General features: G+C 39.6%; 1 pseudogene; it reads right to left on the bottom strand.

Annotated features, from left to right (window-relative positions):
• Positions 1–4,326: 4,326 nt before the first annotated feature.
• Positions 4,327–5,111, bottom strand: LOC120589791 (40S ribosomal protein S4, X isoform-like; annotated as a pseudogene).
• Between the last annotated feature and the right edge of the window lie 12,746 nt (positions 5,112–17,857).

The raw sequence follows: 17,857 nt of genomic DNA, 5'->3' as shown, positions 1-17,857 counted from the left end.
AAATCATTGATAGTCTTATGAGAACTCCCTAGTAGGTAACCGACTGCTTTTCTCTTGCTGCTTTTAAGATTCTCTCTTTGCCTTTATCCTTTAGCATTTTAATTATGATGTGCCTTGGTGTGGGTCTCTTCGGGTTCATCTTGTTTGGGACTCTCTGTACTTCCTGGCCTTATCTGTCTATTTTCTTTGTCAGTTTAGGGAAGTTTTCAGTTATTATTTCTTCAAATAGGTTTTCGATTCCTTGTTCTCTCTCTTCTCTTTCTGAAATTCCCATGATGCAAATGTTGGTATTTTTGATGTTGTCCCAGAGGTCCCTTAAATTATCATCATTTTTAAAATTCTTTTTTCTTTTTGCTGTTTTGATAGGGTGTTTTCTGCTACCTTATCTTCCAGATCATTGATTTGATTCTCTGCTTCATTTAATCTGCTGTTGATTCCCTCTAATGTATTCTTCATTTCAGTTATTACATTTTTCATTTCTGACTGGTTATTTTTTCATGTTTTCTAACTCTATTTTTATGTTTCCTATCTCTTTGTTGAAATTCTCACTGAGAACATGGAGCATCTTTATAACCAGTGTTTTGAATTCTGCATCTGATAGATTGCTCATCTCCATTTTGTTTAGTTCTTTTCCTTGAGCTTTGTTCTGTTCTTTCATTTGGGACATGTTTCTTTGTGACCCCATTTTGGGTGCTTCCCTGTGTTTATATTAGGTAGAGTTGCTATGTCTCCCAGTCCTAGTAGAGTGGCCTTATGTAGTAGATATCCTATAGAACACAGTGATGTAGCCTCCCTCATCACCAGAGCCAGGTGCATCAGGTGTGTGTCCCTTATGTGGGTTGTATATACCCTCCTGAGGTACTGGAGCATTGGTTGCTGTTTGCGCGTCAATGGGAAGGATTGACCCTCAGGGTGATTGATTGTGAAGATTGGCCAAGACTACAGTGGAGGAGCTGTTGTGCAGCAGCTCACCCTACAGAACAGGATTCACTTTAGCCTGCCCTTTGGGTGGGTTGTTTATGGAGACAGCCATGTGGTGCTCCAGCTAGGTCAAAATTGCCCTCCAGGCATGCAGGCCCTGGGGCCTCCTGGGAGGGGCCACAAAGTAATCCACAGATGTCTTCCACCTGCGCTGAGCTTAGAGGTGCCTGGGGGAGGTTAAGCTGCGAACCAAGGCCAGCTGCTACCAGTGTCGTGCTTGGGTTGCTGAACAAGAGGTATGGGGCATGCTGAGGCCAGATGCTACTTGTTTGGGGTTTGTGAACCTTTGAGAAAGTCCACATCATGAGCCAAGACAGGCCATTTATACGGAAAAGCCCCTGTAAACACCTTGGATTGGCTCAAAAGCTGGGAGAGGTGGGATCTCAGGGAATCATCAGGGCAGGGTGACCAGTATTAGCCAGACCAATGGAGACTCATATATTGTGCCAGCCTGTGTCTGCATTCCAGGAAAGGAGGAAGCTCAACAAAGGAACAATTTGTTCTGCTAGCAGTATTTGTGTTTTTGTTTTTTGTTTTTTTTTTATGTGTGTGTGTGTGTGACTGGCTTATTTCACTTTGCATATGGTCTTCAAGTTTATCTATGATGTAGCACACATCACAATTTTCAACCTTTAAAAGGCTGAATAATATCCCAATATATGTATATACCACATTTTGTCTATCCATTCATCCAGCTGTGGACATTGGTCCATAGTCTTTTGGAAGGGGCTAAAATTTGCCTTCACTTTCAATCTCCACTGCCTTGAGCTTGAAGACATTTTGGAATTTTTCTAAACAAATGATTTTCAAACTTCAGCGTGTATTGGAATTTTGTAAAATCTTGTTAAAACACAGATTACCGGATTCCAACCCTGGTGTTTTAGAGTCAGTAAGTCTGGGATATGGCCTGGGAATTTACATTTCTAACTATTTCCCACTTGATTCAGGTGTTTGGTCCCAGGACCACACTTTGAGAACTACTGTTCTAGGAACTCAGGTTATTTAATTTCCAAGTACTACTTAACTGTGTATTGTAGGGTAGCTACTCACCCGCAAACTTTTCTCGGGAATCTAACCATGCACAGCCCTTAATGTTTTAAATGACCAGGTGCTGACCTAAAGGGGCATTTTTGTTGTTGTTGTTAGCTGGCCACTGGCCTTTGACTTGTGTAACCTCATTCAAAAAAGTGAACTAGACCAATCCATAAGGAATTTGAATTGGGTGACATGGAGAAAAGTGGATTGTCGACTAACAGAGATGGGGCTGTTGTGACCATCATGAGCCTTGGTTTGGCTGGAGCCCAGAAAGCTACTGATCAAGGAAACAGCAATCACTCACAAAGAAGCAGAGATCCAATTGCCACACCTTTTGTTAAGACTTCCCCCATCTTTGCTGCTTCCTCCTCACCCCTGAGCTCATCCTCTGCTAGAAAGAATTGGCCCCTGGGCTTGAATTTCAGTGAAGCCATGAGGAAAAAATGCACCATGAAATTATATGGCTCCGGCAAAAGAGGTTGCCATCTGCTTTTTCTTTAGGCCTTTTCCCTCTACATAATGTATTATAGTCTGATGCTGTCTTCCCTTCCTGGTAATATTGTGCACATTAAAGAAAGGAAAGCCTTTATTTGAACAAAACAGAATGCAGGCTTTTAGTCACTACTAAATTTCCCAAGACATTTGTGGATTCTCTACAATTTTCTAAACATTAATGTTAATGCTCTGTTAACTTAATTGTTTCTGATTTCCCCGTCCTAATTTTGGGATGAAGATGTATTGCCTTTTGCTGCATATCTATAGGTTGTTCTATATGTTAAAGATTTATACACAATAATTTGCTTCAAATTCTATGTGATTTTAAGCTAGCTTTTTTTTCATTTATTCTTCTCACCCACATTTCTGAGCTTTGGGGAAAATGTGATTTCCTCTTTTTTTTTTTTTTTTGTAAATAAGACCAAAAAAACCCCTACATAATTAATAACAAGTGAGATAATAGGCAAAATCCAAACAAATTTTAAAAAGCCATTCTAAACCTGTTTGTTTGAAACCTTATGGATTTTATTTTAGATTCTAAGGCAGCCCAGCAGTGATTAAGCACAGCAAAAACAAGGAGACATCTTGGTTCCATGTTTGAATATAAACTTTGAAGACATACTTTGGAAAAAGTCATATTATGTTTAAACCAAAGAAAGCTGATGTTACAAGGCACATTTTCATCCTGTCTTTTATATTGTTTCTGGACACTGAGAGCTGTCCCCTTGTACAGCATGTCCTGTTTGCCCAAGGGAGGCCTGTATGCTCTTTCTAAACTTTCACGGATAAGCCGAAACATGAGACTGTCTAGGAGTGGACACCTGATATATCTCAAATTATCAGCTCTGAGTTTTGACCTGGCGGAGTTTCTCTGTATATTCCATGATCATCACCTTATTCTCCTGCACCAGAAACATAGAAATTACAGTGATTTTTTTCTTGTTTCTAGAAATCAGTCTGTTTTAAGGGGGAACACATAATCTTACTCCCCAGCTTGATTCCACTTGTTTCTAAGCACTGATTTTTGTTTTCTAATTCTTTCAGTGACTTGAGAGTTGGGATGGTGCATGGATCTTTATGTTTCTCCACTCTTAGCAGTTGAGATGGATTTTATCAGCATGTTCGTCTCTGTTCAAAACGACTAGGCTCGGATACATGGAGAGGCCAGAGGTAAGCATGCTGCAGTTATATTTTGCTGACTGGAAGTCTGTGGGGTGTGGCTTCTGCTGAGCCAGTTTTTAGAGTCTCCCTTGTCTGAACAGCCTGGCAGTCCAAGGACTGGGCTGCTATAGTACACCACTGTGTTTGTTTCCGTCTCCTTCCATGGTGACTGTATTTCCCTCAATCCAGCTCTGGTAAGACACAGGGGCTGAATACTTTCTTAGACGTGTTCTCAAGCCAATACTTTCTTCTTTTCACTCTGCCTCAGAGATAATGAGTGAGGGAATGGTTCTGAGCATCAGCTGACCACTCCAGAGGGGTTTTCCTTCATATAGGGCAAACTGTGGATTTGTAAACCCTCTTGCAATCTGGTCTCCAGTTCTGAGCTGATTCAGCTCTCCATTGGTCATTTCGATGGGTATTTGGAAAAGCTCATGAAAGATGGGCCTGTGGCTCTCTTGAAGGAGTTGTTTCTAATCTAATCATTTATTCTTAATCAAACCAAGACTTATCTCTAGAGACCACCTTTTAAAAAAATGATAGTCTCTATCTCTCCTTGACTCCATCTATTTCATATTTCTTTTTTTTTTTTTTCGAATTGTACTACATTATCTTTAATTAAGACTCTTTTAATTATGTCACTTAGAGATCATTTCACCCAGTGCTCTGTTTGGCCACCAGTCTCTTGTCTCTCTCTTCAGCAATGGTGAGGCAAATACCCTTTCCATGGGGAAGAGAAATCCATGATTTGTTACCTTTTCCAGTAACAAAAATGTTGGAGAGCCAGGGGTCAAAGTTGTTGCCATTGGTATCTTTCACATGAACTACATCAGAATAGCCAGAGTGTCTCTCTCTTTTGGTGATCACACCAATTCTTCTCCCAGGTTAGCACCTCCAGTCACTATGCACAGGTTACCAGTGTCAAACTTAATGAAAACAGTAATTTTTCCAGTCTCCAAATCAATCTGAATGGTGTCACTCACCTTGATGAGGGAATCAGGGTAGTGGATGGTACAAGTATTATTAGTCACCAGGTGAAAGATTCCTTTTGGACCCACAAAGATCTTTCTCATTTTGCACAACTTATACTTCTCAGGTATAATATAATGAATAGCAAAGTGACCCTTGGTGTCATAGATCAAATAGACATTCTCTCTGGTCTTGTCAATGTTTATGACATCCACAAAACCAGCAGAGTAGGTTACATCAGTTCGGACCTTGCCGTCAGTCTTCATAAACCGCCATATGCAGATCTTTACTTCATCTCATGTTAGGGCATACCTCAGTCTGTTCCTTAGGAAAATGATGAGAGGGAGACATTTTCTCAGCTTGTGGGGACTGGTGGATGGATGAGGAGCAAACACACCGGTCAGTTTATTCGGCACCCAATGATTTGTAGCTGCTACATACTTCAGATGCTTCTTGGGACCATAAGCCATGGCTGTGCTGGGCATGAACAGAGCTCACATTTATTTCTTAAAGTGAAAATAAATGGAATCTTATTTACACCATATTTCAAAGATGTGATTTTCTTTTGGATCTCTGACTTGATGTTTGCTTTTTGTCTAAGAGACTTGGCCAGCTCTTCCTCCCTTTTAGGTTGCTCTGATTGACAGCGGCTGAGCTAAATGTCTGGATAAAGCTTCTACCTTCATCTTATCCCTGAGGTTCTCTATTGATGCTTTAGAATTTGGGTGTCCCAGAGAAAAAAATCTTCCAGAATCCATTACAACCTACACATTACAGGGAAAACTGAATGAACAGATAGTCATTCATCTGAGTATTTACTGACTGCCTACTGTACCCTAAACATGCTTTTAGGTCACCACTTCTCAGACATGGACTCACTGGGTGTATAAGTGAGGGTTCTTTGAGACACAGAAGCAACAGGATGTATATATACAGAGAGAGATTTATCTTAAGGAATTGGCTCATTCAATTGCAGAGGCTGGCAAATCTGTAATTTGAAGTTCAGGCTAAAGACTCAGAGAAGAGCTGATGTTGTAGTCTTGAGACCCAATGCACCTGGAGGCAGAATTCCCTCTTCCTGAGTTTGGTGGCAAGGAGTAAGAGAAAAGAGTGGAGTAACTTCACTCTTTTCTCTTAAGATCTTCAGCTGATTAGATGAGGCCCACCAATATTATGTAGAGTAATATGCTTTACTCAGAGCCTACTGATTTAAATGTTAATGATATCTAAAAAATACCTTCACAGTATCATTTAGATTGGTATTTTACCAAACAACTGGATATCATAGCCTATCCCAGTTGACATATAAAATTAACTATCACACTGGGGAAGCTTTAAACAACACAAATGCCTGGGCCTTGCCCCCAGGGATTCTGGTTTAATAGGCTTGGAGTGTGGCCTGAGTATATGGGATTTTCAAAGCTTCCCACATGATTCTAAAGCAGTAGGAGAACACTTTTCCAGGCTCTGGGGATATAGCAGCAGACAAAAGAAAAAAATAGTTTGCTCATGGGGAATTTTCATTTAGTGGTTGGAAATAGAGGATACACAAGTAAACAAAGAGACATTTATCCAGGTGCTGTGTGGGGTGGAGGAAAAAAAAGCAGATGAGGAGACTAATGAGGACAAGTGCTTTTCTAGGTCAGGTGGCAAGGGAAGGCCTCTCTGAAGATCAGACCCACACACGAATGGAGAGAACTGAGAAGTGATCCAAGTACCATGTGGGGGCGGGGTGGGGCGTTACTTGTGTCTCACAGAAAGTATTAAGAAATTCATGGTTTTTCACAACATGGAGTTCAAGCAGGGAGGAGAACTTCCCGCCCAATGAGATTTTACAGTCTCCTCTACTGACACATTCAGAGCACATTTCCTAGGAAACGCCCAGCTGCAGGTGAATACCAGGCTATCAGAGAGGCAGGAAGAGGGAAGGAGAAGCTAGGAAGGGTAGGGAGAGGCTGAAAGCTGGAGTAGCAACCCGCAGCCAGAATAGAGCTTATGTGTGGGAGGGGCAAAGCCTCCTGCAGAAACTGGTCTGTAAAAACCTAGAACTTAAAAAGACTATGGATCATACAAGTAGCCAAAGCAAAGTGGAAACCTTGGTGCTTTATCCTATACTTTTAGAGGTTTGAAAGAGCAAGAGGGTCAATCTGTAATCAGGACCCCAGATCTGCTGAAACTTTAGGGCCACAAAATAAGAAACAGGCATTTCTGTTCAGCTGGTGGAAAAAGGAATGGAGGAAAAAAAATAGAACCAGATTTTAGTTTCTCAGACACACTAACAAAGGGTTGTCACTCACTGGATATTGAGAAGAAATAAGAGATGATTATAAAAATTCTGGAGATTATATATATATATATATATATATATATATAGAGAGAGAGAGAGAGTAGGGAGATACAAGGTTGACCTTTATTTTCCCCATATGGTGTGTAGACAGAGAGGGGAGGAGGGAGAGAGGAAGAGGAAGAAATGCTGAATAGCTAAAAATTATTCTACTCTTTCTCTCATTCTGCTGGTGTCTACTAAGACTCAAACAAAGATTGAGAAGTCTTTATCAATTCAATAGTCAGACTGGGATATCTTCTAAATTGGTACCACTGAGTCTGTGTTAATGTAAAAGCCAAAAATTATCAATCGTTTGTTTTTTCTAATTCGTCTTTAAATGAAAGACTTTGAACAGTATGGCAGACATTGTGTTCAATTACCCAACATGCTTTCCCCTCTCCCTCCATTTTGTAATATCCATGTTGCCTTAGCAAATAATTCCAGTGCCAAGAATGAGATAAGTATTGATTAATCAAAGCCAGACATGGTAATCCCGTCAGATTGTTTGAGGAAACTGGACTGAAGCTACTTAGTGCGTGGCATTCTCCTAGCACCATCTATTGGTCCAGAGTACACTCATGACTATCAGATGGAAGGGAAGGATTTTATTTCATGATTGGGGGATAGATTTTTTTTTTTAATTTTACTATTAGATTCAACATTTGTGAGGGGAGCCAGTCTTAGGCAGAAGCCAGCATTGTAAGTAGCAAAGGAAAGGGACCATGAGAAATTGTGTTTTTGATGACGATGTTGACCTGCTGGATTTACCAAGCCTAAATTCCATTCCCTATTGTTAGGATTCCAGTCATGTAAGCCACAAATTTCTTATTGTTTAAGAAATTTCAGTGTCATTTTCTGTTACTACTAAAAGTACTCTAACAACATGAAGCTAACATAATGGGTTACCTTGGATTACTCGATGAGGAACAACAATGTCCATTGAACCAAAATGGCCCAGTGTCAGCTGTGTAAATAGTTTGGCAACATACAGACAGAAACTTGGAAATGTATTTCGAGTGTTTAGGTACTGAATCTAGAAAGTGTCATTTTGTACACAGATTAAACCATTGTGTCTGTTTTTCTGGCCACTGACTGATTCTAGCTTCTATGATCTGCATGGGGCATTAGAGGAAGCACCCAGCTATTAAACTGTAGGCTCAAGTCCATCATTAATTGATCATAGTACTTTGGTTGTATATCCATAATTTTCTTACTTTTTCTAACAGTAAAAAATAGAGATTAGACATAATGCAAGCTTTCTAATGAGATGAACAAGGATACCTCTATGTGGAAAGTGGCCACTCATTTCTTAGTGGTCAATTGTGCCACAACTACCATCTTCCAAGGTTTAAGCTTCTCTCTCATTAGTGCGAGAACGTGAAAACATAGTGTAGGCCCAATGCCCTTATTTAGTCATCTGCATCTCTGCTAAATCAGCAGCATAGACTTAACATAGAGTTTAAGTGTATTTTATTACAAGAGATTTATAAGTAAATGGCTAAGTCACAAGGCTTAACATACCTCTCTCTCTGACTTTTCATTCCTACCCCACTTAACTCCAGCCAGACTGCCTGAATCCTTGTCCTTCAGCTGAACTAGAAACATAAGCCCCTCCTAGCAGCACTCGAAAGTGCCTTCCTTGTAGGCCACTTATATTTTATGGCTCAGACTCATAGACTTCATTCCTCCAAACTGGAGAAGCAAACCCTTCTCCTCGGCACTCTTCCTTAGGTCAGCTTTCACCATGGTTCTTCTTAATCTCTCAAATCCTCTTTTTCTCATTCAATATCTATCCACCGGACTATATACTCGATTCAACTCAGCCAATAGGTGTTGAGTGCCTGCATGCCTGGCATTGTGCTAGATGCTGAGATATTTGAGAGAAACATGTGTTCCTTCTCTCATAGAGATTATATGTTAGTTATAAAGACATAGTCACAAACAAGTGATTGAGTATGACCAAAGTATGTGAATAAGCTAAGCATCAAGTTTGATACATGGTAGGAGAAAGAGGAAAGAAGCTACAGGGAAGAAATAATATGGGAAGGCCTCTCAGGAGAGAAAATTTCTGAGCTAAATCTTGGGGAAATAATGAGTTAACAAGCAGAAGAATGAAAGGGCATTCCACACTGAAGAAACACATGAGCAAAGACATGGAAGCAAGATAGAAGAAGGCACACCTAGGGTTACCTGGAAGAACTCAGAATAAGCATTAGGAGTAAGGTGTAGTGTGTCCTGCTCAGACAATGCACTTCTCAGAAGACAACATATAAACAGAATGGAAGACCAAAGCGACAATTGCTATAAGAGAGGGGACAAATCAATTTGACATGACTTTTCAGACCTCTGTTTATTTTTCCCTTAAATTAGGGGTAGAGATTGTTAAAATAATCAAATTATTGATGGGATTGGTTAATAAATATAGAATACTAAATATTGGAAGCACTCTTACATATATTTGTATTCTCTGGAAACATCCTTTCCATATAAATGTCTCTAGGGTTATCACAGTTCCTCAAATAGCAACCTAAACCTAACTTCTGACCTCCTGAGTCTAATCCACCCACACTGTGCACAGGGACTGAGTACAGCATGACCCTAAGACTTCCTATAATTTACATAATTCACCCTGTACCTGTGGGAACTGGCCCTGTGTAATGGGTGTCCCAATGATGTTGCACTGCCATAATAACCAATGCACTAAACCTTATAAAGGTTTAGTCTGTTCTCATGCCTTTCCCTTTCCTAAGAACAGTGACTTCCCTCTGATGTCATGGAGAGACATCCCGTGGCATATCTGATATTTTGCTAATGAGCTAAGACAAAATCAGAGCTTGAAGAAAAGATACAGATTTTTTTTTTTACCACAATGAATTTTTACAGTAATCACTTTGACTAAAAACAAGGCAGATGATGAAAAAAGCAAGCCATGTCAACAGTGATTTCACCATAAAACACACCTTAAAATGTGGTTCACCATTCATAGACCTGCCTGCCAGAAACAGGAGCTCCTGCCATGTGTCAGAGGAGACATTTACACACAAGGAGGAGAACTGAATTCACTATAACTTTATACCAACTCTTGGAGGTTTTTAACTCATGGAACAGAGATTAAAATTGGTGAACAGAAGTTGGGAAATTTCAAGGAAGTAATATTTCAATAATCATCTTTACACTAAAAGCAATATCAACCAACATATACTTCTGAGTATTGTCCATCATCAGCCTGAAAGCAAAGGTACATGTGGAACAATACTGAGATATCCAGTTAGTCGGGTAAAGTTACACATTAAGAAATTATTGAAACCTGTGGAGCTGAATAACTGAAGACCAAAACATATATATATATTTATGGCTGAACCAATTAGCTTGCCAGGCAAAGAAAGCTCTATCTCTCTAGGACAAGTTCAGCAAATTTCCCCAAACGTGTGTGCATCTGGTTCCTGTGGCAGCGGGAGTGAGGGGCACGGGGAACATGATATAGGCAAAGTAGAATTCTGAAAGGTCTTCTTTGGTGACAAAAGTAATTTTAAAAATCCTCTTGAGACTGATCGTTTTTTATAGTGTGACCACACTAGAGCATCCACTACACAGGACTGGTCCACACAAGGTCCAGGGTGAACTGTGTAAGGCCCAAGCAGTCTTAGAGGCATGCTGCACTGCTTATGCACTGTGCAAGGACTGAGTAGAAGGGAGATCCTGAAGATTCTTGGGAAAAGGAGTGAATGATCAAGATAGTATTTTAAAAATAAGATCAAACTGATATTTTACTATTGCCCAATATGTACCTTTGTGATAATTTATCACAAAGATATGACAGGTATGATGCTGATGTCAATTTTAGGAATGACTTTGGTTTGTTTTACCCAATTTCCATCCCTTGGTCACATATTTTAGCACTAAGTTTTTAGGGATCTGGGACCACATTAAAAAATGGATCCTGTTCACTATACACAATGTTCTAGAATATCAATTTAGAAACTAGAAACATCTGGTCTACTCCGAGCTTGTCTTCTAAGGGACTGCCTAGGCTGGGACAAGTTCACACCAGTGCCTGGGAGAAATAGGTATGATGGGGCATCTGAAGCAGGACTGAAACAGGGTTGAAGCTCCAGAGCCTGGAGCTAAAAGAAGAGCAGTGGGGAAGACAAGTTCCTGGGACTGTTGGGAGACATGGCCAAACCTGGCAAGCATGAGGACATTCTAGGTGAGCAATTGTGGCACAGGGTGTCTGTCACTAGAGCCTGTGCTTTACAAAGCTTCAAAGAGCCAGTGTCAGGTAGAAGGCCTGGAGCAGGCCCAAATCATGATTTATGTACATACTTTTCTTTAGACTAGACTGAACACTTCTTCAAAGAAGGCTTTCTATTCATCCTGCATCCACAAGCATCTGGTACATTGACATAGAAACTGGGATCTCATTGCATATCAGTTACCTTTTATTAAAAAGCTTCTTTTTTCACAGTCAGAAACCAAAAGATATACAAGGTCAAGGCAGTATTTTCAGTGTCAAACTGCAGTTAACACTTTCTCCCTTCACTTCACCTTTGCCTCAAATCCCTGCCTCAGGGAATTTCAAGTCCTCAACGGATCTCTTCCTCCCCTCAGTTATAAGCCCCACATTTGTGTGCTATGGGCCTACTCAGCCTCCTTTGGGGATGTCTGTTCTCTGAAGGGTCTGCTTCCTTTAAAAAGAGTCATGTCCCCTTCCTATTTGCAAATCTAAACCATACCAGAACTTGGATTTATAAACACATCTCAGCAGAGCCAAACAAGGGCTTTCCATCAGAGATAAAAGTGGCAAAGTGGTTTTTCCACATCTGCCCTGGCTTGAGGCCAGCTCTGCTCTGATGGGCATGCGAAGAGCCTCGCTAGAGCTGGGTCTGGAGGGATTAACAGCCTGTGAGAGCACTTGAAGGAGTGGATCCTGTCAACCTGTCGCCTTGTCGCCTGCCCAGCCTTCCATCCCACAACAGCAACCTCTGAGGCAGTTTCCAAATGGAAACTTCAAAGTCACACATTCTTGTGTTTGCACACCACCCACAATGATTTAGGAGCAAATCACTGTTTATTTTCTTTTGCCAACTTGATCAAGGTGTAACTTACATGTAATAAAATATACCCATTTTAAGTATAAGTAGGGAGGGTTTCAACAAACATATGGTTGTGCTACCAGTACCAGAATCAAGATAGAGAACTATTCTGTGGCCCTGGGTGGTTCTTCATGTACCTTTGCAGTCCACCCTTGCCCCCAGCTCCAACCCCTGGCAATCACTGTATGTGCCCTTTCTAGAACTTTATGCAAGTGACATCCTACAGTAATGTACTCTTCTATGTTTAGCTTCATTAGCTCATTCTTATTTACTTAGGAGTTAGTTCCTTTGTAAGTCCTAAGTAGTTTTCTATGGTATAGAGATACCAGAATTTTTACCTGCCAATGGTCATTTGAGTTGTTTGGAGCTCTTATCTAATGAAGCTGTTATGAACATTCATGTGCAAATTTTATTGTGCGCATTTTCATGTTTCTTGGGTAAATGGAATTGCTGGGTCATGTGCTAAAGGTATGCTTAGTTTTAGAAGAACTTATAACTATTCTCCAACATGGCTGTACCATCTTATATTCCTACCAACAATCTATCACTCAACAAAACTTGGTATTGTCCTTTTTTTTCCCCCTTATGGCTAGTGTTATGATTTTAAGTTGTATTTCCCTGATACCTAATAATGTTGAACATCTTTTGATGTTCTTATTAATCATTCATACAGCTTCTTTTGTAAAATGTCTTTTTAAATCTTTGAGACAAGTCACTTTTAAAAAGCCTTTGATATAATGGGGAAAATCTGGATTGAGGGTCAGAGGAATAGGATGTAAATCTTAGTCCTGTAAGTGGTTGTGTGACTTTGAGTAGTGATTCACAGACTGTAGGTACCAGTGTCTTACCATTGCAACAAGGAAAAATGACTACATTATCTCTACAGTTCTTTCTGCTCTGGAGACTATGACTACAATCTCCCTTTCTTCATTGTAAAATAGACACATCACAGGGCTCAAAGAAACACATAGTCACATATGTGAAAACAGAAAAGGACATTGGAGATCTTGCCTTAAATTCAGATACTAAGAGGTTAACATGGATGACATTATACAACTATTTAATGGCATAGGTGCAACTAACTCGGTATCCTTGCTCTAGTGACCATTGATATAAGAGTTCGAGAAATAGACATATATTCTGCCTCTGACTTAAGAGGAAATCCTCTGAGAGTAAGAGCTGGGCAACATGATTTTGTTTTGTTTGTGTTTTTTTTTGGGGGGAGGGGGTTAAATCAAAATTAGAACATTTATATTGTGCCCCTGGCTTTCATGTAAGCAATAGAGGGAAGTTCATTTGAAAGATCTGGAGGGGTTCTGAGCCCAGGCATCTGTCTGGGGAAGCTTCTGCACCCTGGTTTTGCAGGTGCATTCTATGCATTAAGACACAAACCCAGTGTCCTCAGCCCAGGAAGCCTGTTTACAGAGCTGTGACTGTTATAAACAATGCCACGCAAATTACATTTGCACTCTGGTCTATAGAATGGGTTCTGTAAACCGACAAGTACTTAAGAGCAGAGTATATTCCTCCATAATTACAGCATGCCATTCCCATGGGTGTTAATGTTTATAAAAGCCTAGTTAACCTTGCACAGAATCTGGAATCACAGGGCTGTGTGTGCCATTCAACTGCAGAGCTGAAGAATACATTTCCATGGCTGGCAATGTGTACTAGCTCAGAGTGGATAATTGGAGCTTGTTTTTGAGGCCAGGGCAAAACTCTTGGACCTGGCTTGCATGGCCTTGAGTCCCCCCTGATAACTCAACCAAGACCTGAAGCTTCACTTTCCCTGAACAATCCGGATTAATGGACTGTGATGATTGGTCTTACACTGTAACTCTGTTCTGTTACTTGAGCAAACCATGTAGTTACACATTCGTTTGTAACATTCCAAGACCCCCTAGGAAAGAAGGGGCCATTGTAAACCTTTGAAACATAACCCAGACATGCTGAGAGCCTTGGAGATTGTTTTAAGTAACATGAAACTGCTTTTCATCAAGCACTCAAGGAGCTACAAAGAGGGGCAAAACATGGTGTTTTTGTTCCAAAAGTTTACAATCTACAGTTTTTGGATAGAGAAGGCAGGCATACATGAATAATTCAATAATGTACAAGATGGTATGTGCTAAAACTCTACTGGAGGGTGTAAAGAGGTTAGTCCATGAGAGATTTAGAAGTGGGCAAGATTGCTGTGGCTTGGCCAAAAGGAGGAAAACTTCAGGAAGGAGATGGGATTGGGCATGACCCTTGAGGGACACTGGGATTTGGATAGAGAGTGGATCAGCATGGAAATGTGCAGTGTTCAAGCTGGATCAGTCTGACTGAAGCAGAGCAGAGCAGAGCATTAAAGTCAGGAGTAGAAAGCATGGGTCATGCCCTGATGTGAAGATCCTTGAAAGCCAACAGATGCTGGAGGCAGAAGAGAACTTTGTAAGTAACCATATGTTGGATGTTCATTCAGTACCCACCAATGTCTTCTTAACTCACTCACTGTTAAAGCCAAAGTCCTAACAACGGCCCTACATTGTCAGCCCCCACTCCTCATTACTTCCCTGGTCTTAGTATTTACTACTTTCCTTTTTGCTTACTTTACTCCAGCTGTACTAGCTTTCTTGTTCATGCAGCAAGGTGACTTTCTACTGTGGCACTTTTGCATTTTCTGTTCTTTCTAGAAATGCTCTTCTCACTGATATTTACATGGCTTTCTATCTCACCACTCTATCCTACTTAAATGTCTCCCTATTGGTGATCCTTCCCTAATAACTCAATTTAAAATTATAACAGCCCCACGCTTTTCACTCTTTCTATTCTCTTTCTTAGGTTCATTGTTTTCCTCAGGCATTTCATCATTTTTATACACACACACACGTGTGTGTGTGTGTGTGTGTGTGTTTACACATATATGTGTGTATGCATGTATATCTACATATATATATACACACACATATATATACACACACATATATATACACACATATAGCTATATAATTTTCTTCATTTATTGTCTCTCACCTCATCAAAAGTAAACTCATGAGGGCACAGGATTTTGTCTATTTTGTTCATTGATGCATCCTCAGTACCTAAAACGATCCCTAAATACTCAATAAATATTTTTCCAATGAACAAATAAGTGATTTTCAAAAACAGTTATATGATACAGGAGCTGTTGTAAGTATACCAGGGACGCACATACAGCAGAACATACAGTTCATGGAAGAAGCTATAGGAAGATATGTGATTTCAGCAGCTACCCTTATAATACAAGTTAGGGCAGGTACTAGTTAGGATCCCTTGGTTGCAAAAAAAAGCACAGAAATTAAATCTGGCTTATGCTAAAGGTAATTTACTGGAAAGGATCAGAAGCTCCCAAATAAACAAGAGGCCAGAAGACCAGGTTAGGAAACTGAGAAGAAAGAAACCTTGGAGACCAGGGACTAGAGATGATGACATCTGCACATAGTAGGGATAATGTGGTCAGGAGGCTGCAGCTGAGTGGAATGGAATGCTAACAGTTTTTTAATTTTCTTGTTTCTTTACTCAAGAATTAAATGCCATTAAGTGGGCATCCAATTGGCAAAGCTTGGGTCACACATCTGTCTTCATTCCTCCTCGTAAAGAATAATTGGTTTTTGGTCCTGCTTCCATTGTCTCTTCCTAATACCATCATGAGTCTCTTTTCTTTCCCTACTATATAAAATTTGGTGGGATTGTAATCACGAATTTCTCTTCTACCAAGAATTGAGCTTGTTTTTCATGTCTGCTTAAACTCAGAAAGTATAACCTAGGGAATTAAACATATTTCATTGTAGTAATCTTTTGAGAGTTTACCATAATGAAAATAACTTTGAAATACAAAACACGTTGCTATTTATAGACTACTTCTGCATATATTGTTTCACTTGAATCACAACATTTCTATAAGGTAGGTAAGTGTTATTATCCTTATTTTGTAGATGCACAAACTGATGCTTGAAAAGCTTAAGCAATTTATTCAAAATTCATAATGCTAGGACTGTTTTAATATTAAATTCTGTTATAATGATGGCCAACATTTATGAGCACTTGCTATGTATTAAGCACTATTATGTACATTACATGTATTAACAATATTAATTCTCACAACAACCCTATGAGGTGAGCACTAATATTCTAGTTAGTAGAGACTAAAGTAGGTCCATGTAACTTGTCCAAAGTGACATATTTATAAAGTGCTGAGCCAGAATCCTATGCTACACTGCCTATCAAGTTTTATTAAGTAAGTGTCAATGAATACATGTGACATCGTTATTTATGTTCACCCAAAATTCCAGAAAAATGCATGCTTCTGGGTTCAAATTCACAAATTCCAAGGATTCACAGTGCCTGTTTCATAATGGTCATTCAATAAATATAAGTTGAATAAATGAATGACCACAATCTCTTTGCAGCAAATGGCTTGTCTTTCAAGTAACATTGCAGATGCTAGGACTTGAGAAGAAGGTTGCATTATAATGATTGTTGGTGCATTTTATTTAGATTTGATGTATTCTGGAAACCAAAGAGAGACAGGTTGCTTCTATGGCTTCCTTTCTTTATGCTGAGTCTTGAGGCATAATATGCTTAGAAAAGAAACTTAGGATGTCTTCGTTCTCTGATATCTCATGACTAGTCTTGCTCTGAGTTGTCCATGGTTGTCAACTATAGAAAAGTCTTCTGATCTGGAAAATAATCCAGTCCCGCATTCTTCATCTGATCCCAACGGACACACTGACATGCCAAACTTGGAAGCTCATACCGATGAGTTTCCCCATCTGTGTGTGCCCTCGCTTATGAATATTAAAGTGAGGAAGACACAAATTTATTTTTATTTTTTGAAGCAGTTAGATTTTTATTCTTTTCAGTATCATGTTAAATTGGTCATGAGACCAGGAGTGGTACGATTGAATTGTAATAGGGATGAAGTAGTAAGTAAAAATCCAGGAGAGAGTCAAGATGAGAAACAAATTGACTGACAAGGAACACTCACTGGCAGTCTATGCCAGGCACTATGTTAGGCTCTGGGAATGCAGAGATGAACAAGATGTGACCCTTACTTCTTGGGCTTGCTGCTGGTGCCTCTGTTTCCAAAGATTCGAGTTAGTCTGTGTATAAAACATAGCTTTTGGTGAATATCTTTCTAGGAAAAGTTCCAGTAAAATGAATTTGATTCCAGAACTACCTGATCTAAAAGTCAAAAAACCAATCAGGAAGCTACCGTGACTATCTATGAGAGTCTGGCAGAATGATATTCATGAAGCAAGAAATGAAGACGATATGAAAGATGCTAAGCAAAGACCAGTGGTTCTCTGACACTCCAAGTCCTTTAGTAGGGATTTAATATCATGTAGTCCTGTGAAAAAGCTACACAAAGAACCAGACATGTATAGGAACAAACCTGACTGGTACATAGTAAATGATCAAATAAATGTTTGGATTATTACAATATTTTGAAGGGATGTAAATATATTAAGTTATTCATGAATTGACTATATTATCTGTTGTAGCTTTAAAAAGTTACAACTCAAATAGTAATTATATTTCAAAGAGATATAACTGCTGTAACGGGATCAATCAAAGAGGAAAGCTGAAATGTGGAAAGTTACCAGCCCTCTCCCATCCTAATCATTCTGAAAAAACTCAGAGAATGGGTATGTCAGGAGCTGCTTGGATGACAAGATCAAGTCATTCAGCTAAATTCAGCTTAAATACTAAGCATCACTTTAAAAAATGCAAATTCGTATCTTCACTGTGGCTTACAGCTTAGATCAACTCTCCTTTA

The sequence above is a fragment of the Pteropus medius genome, unplaced genomic scaffold (genome assembly GCF_902729225.1).
Source record: "Pteropus medius unplaced genomic scaffold, Ma_sr-lr_union100, whole genome shotgun sequence".
Classification (NCBI taxonomy): Eukaryota; Metazoa; Chordata; class Mammalia; order Chiroptera; family Pteropodidae; genus Pteropus; species Pteropus medius.
The sequence above is the reverse complement of the archived record's forward strand: the minus strand, read 5'-3'. Positions and strand labels throughout refer to the sequence as shown.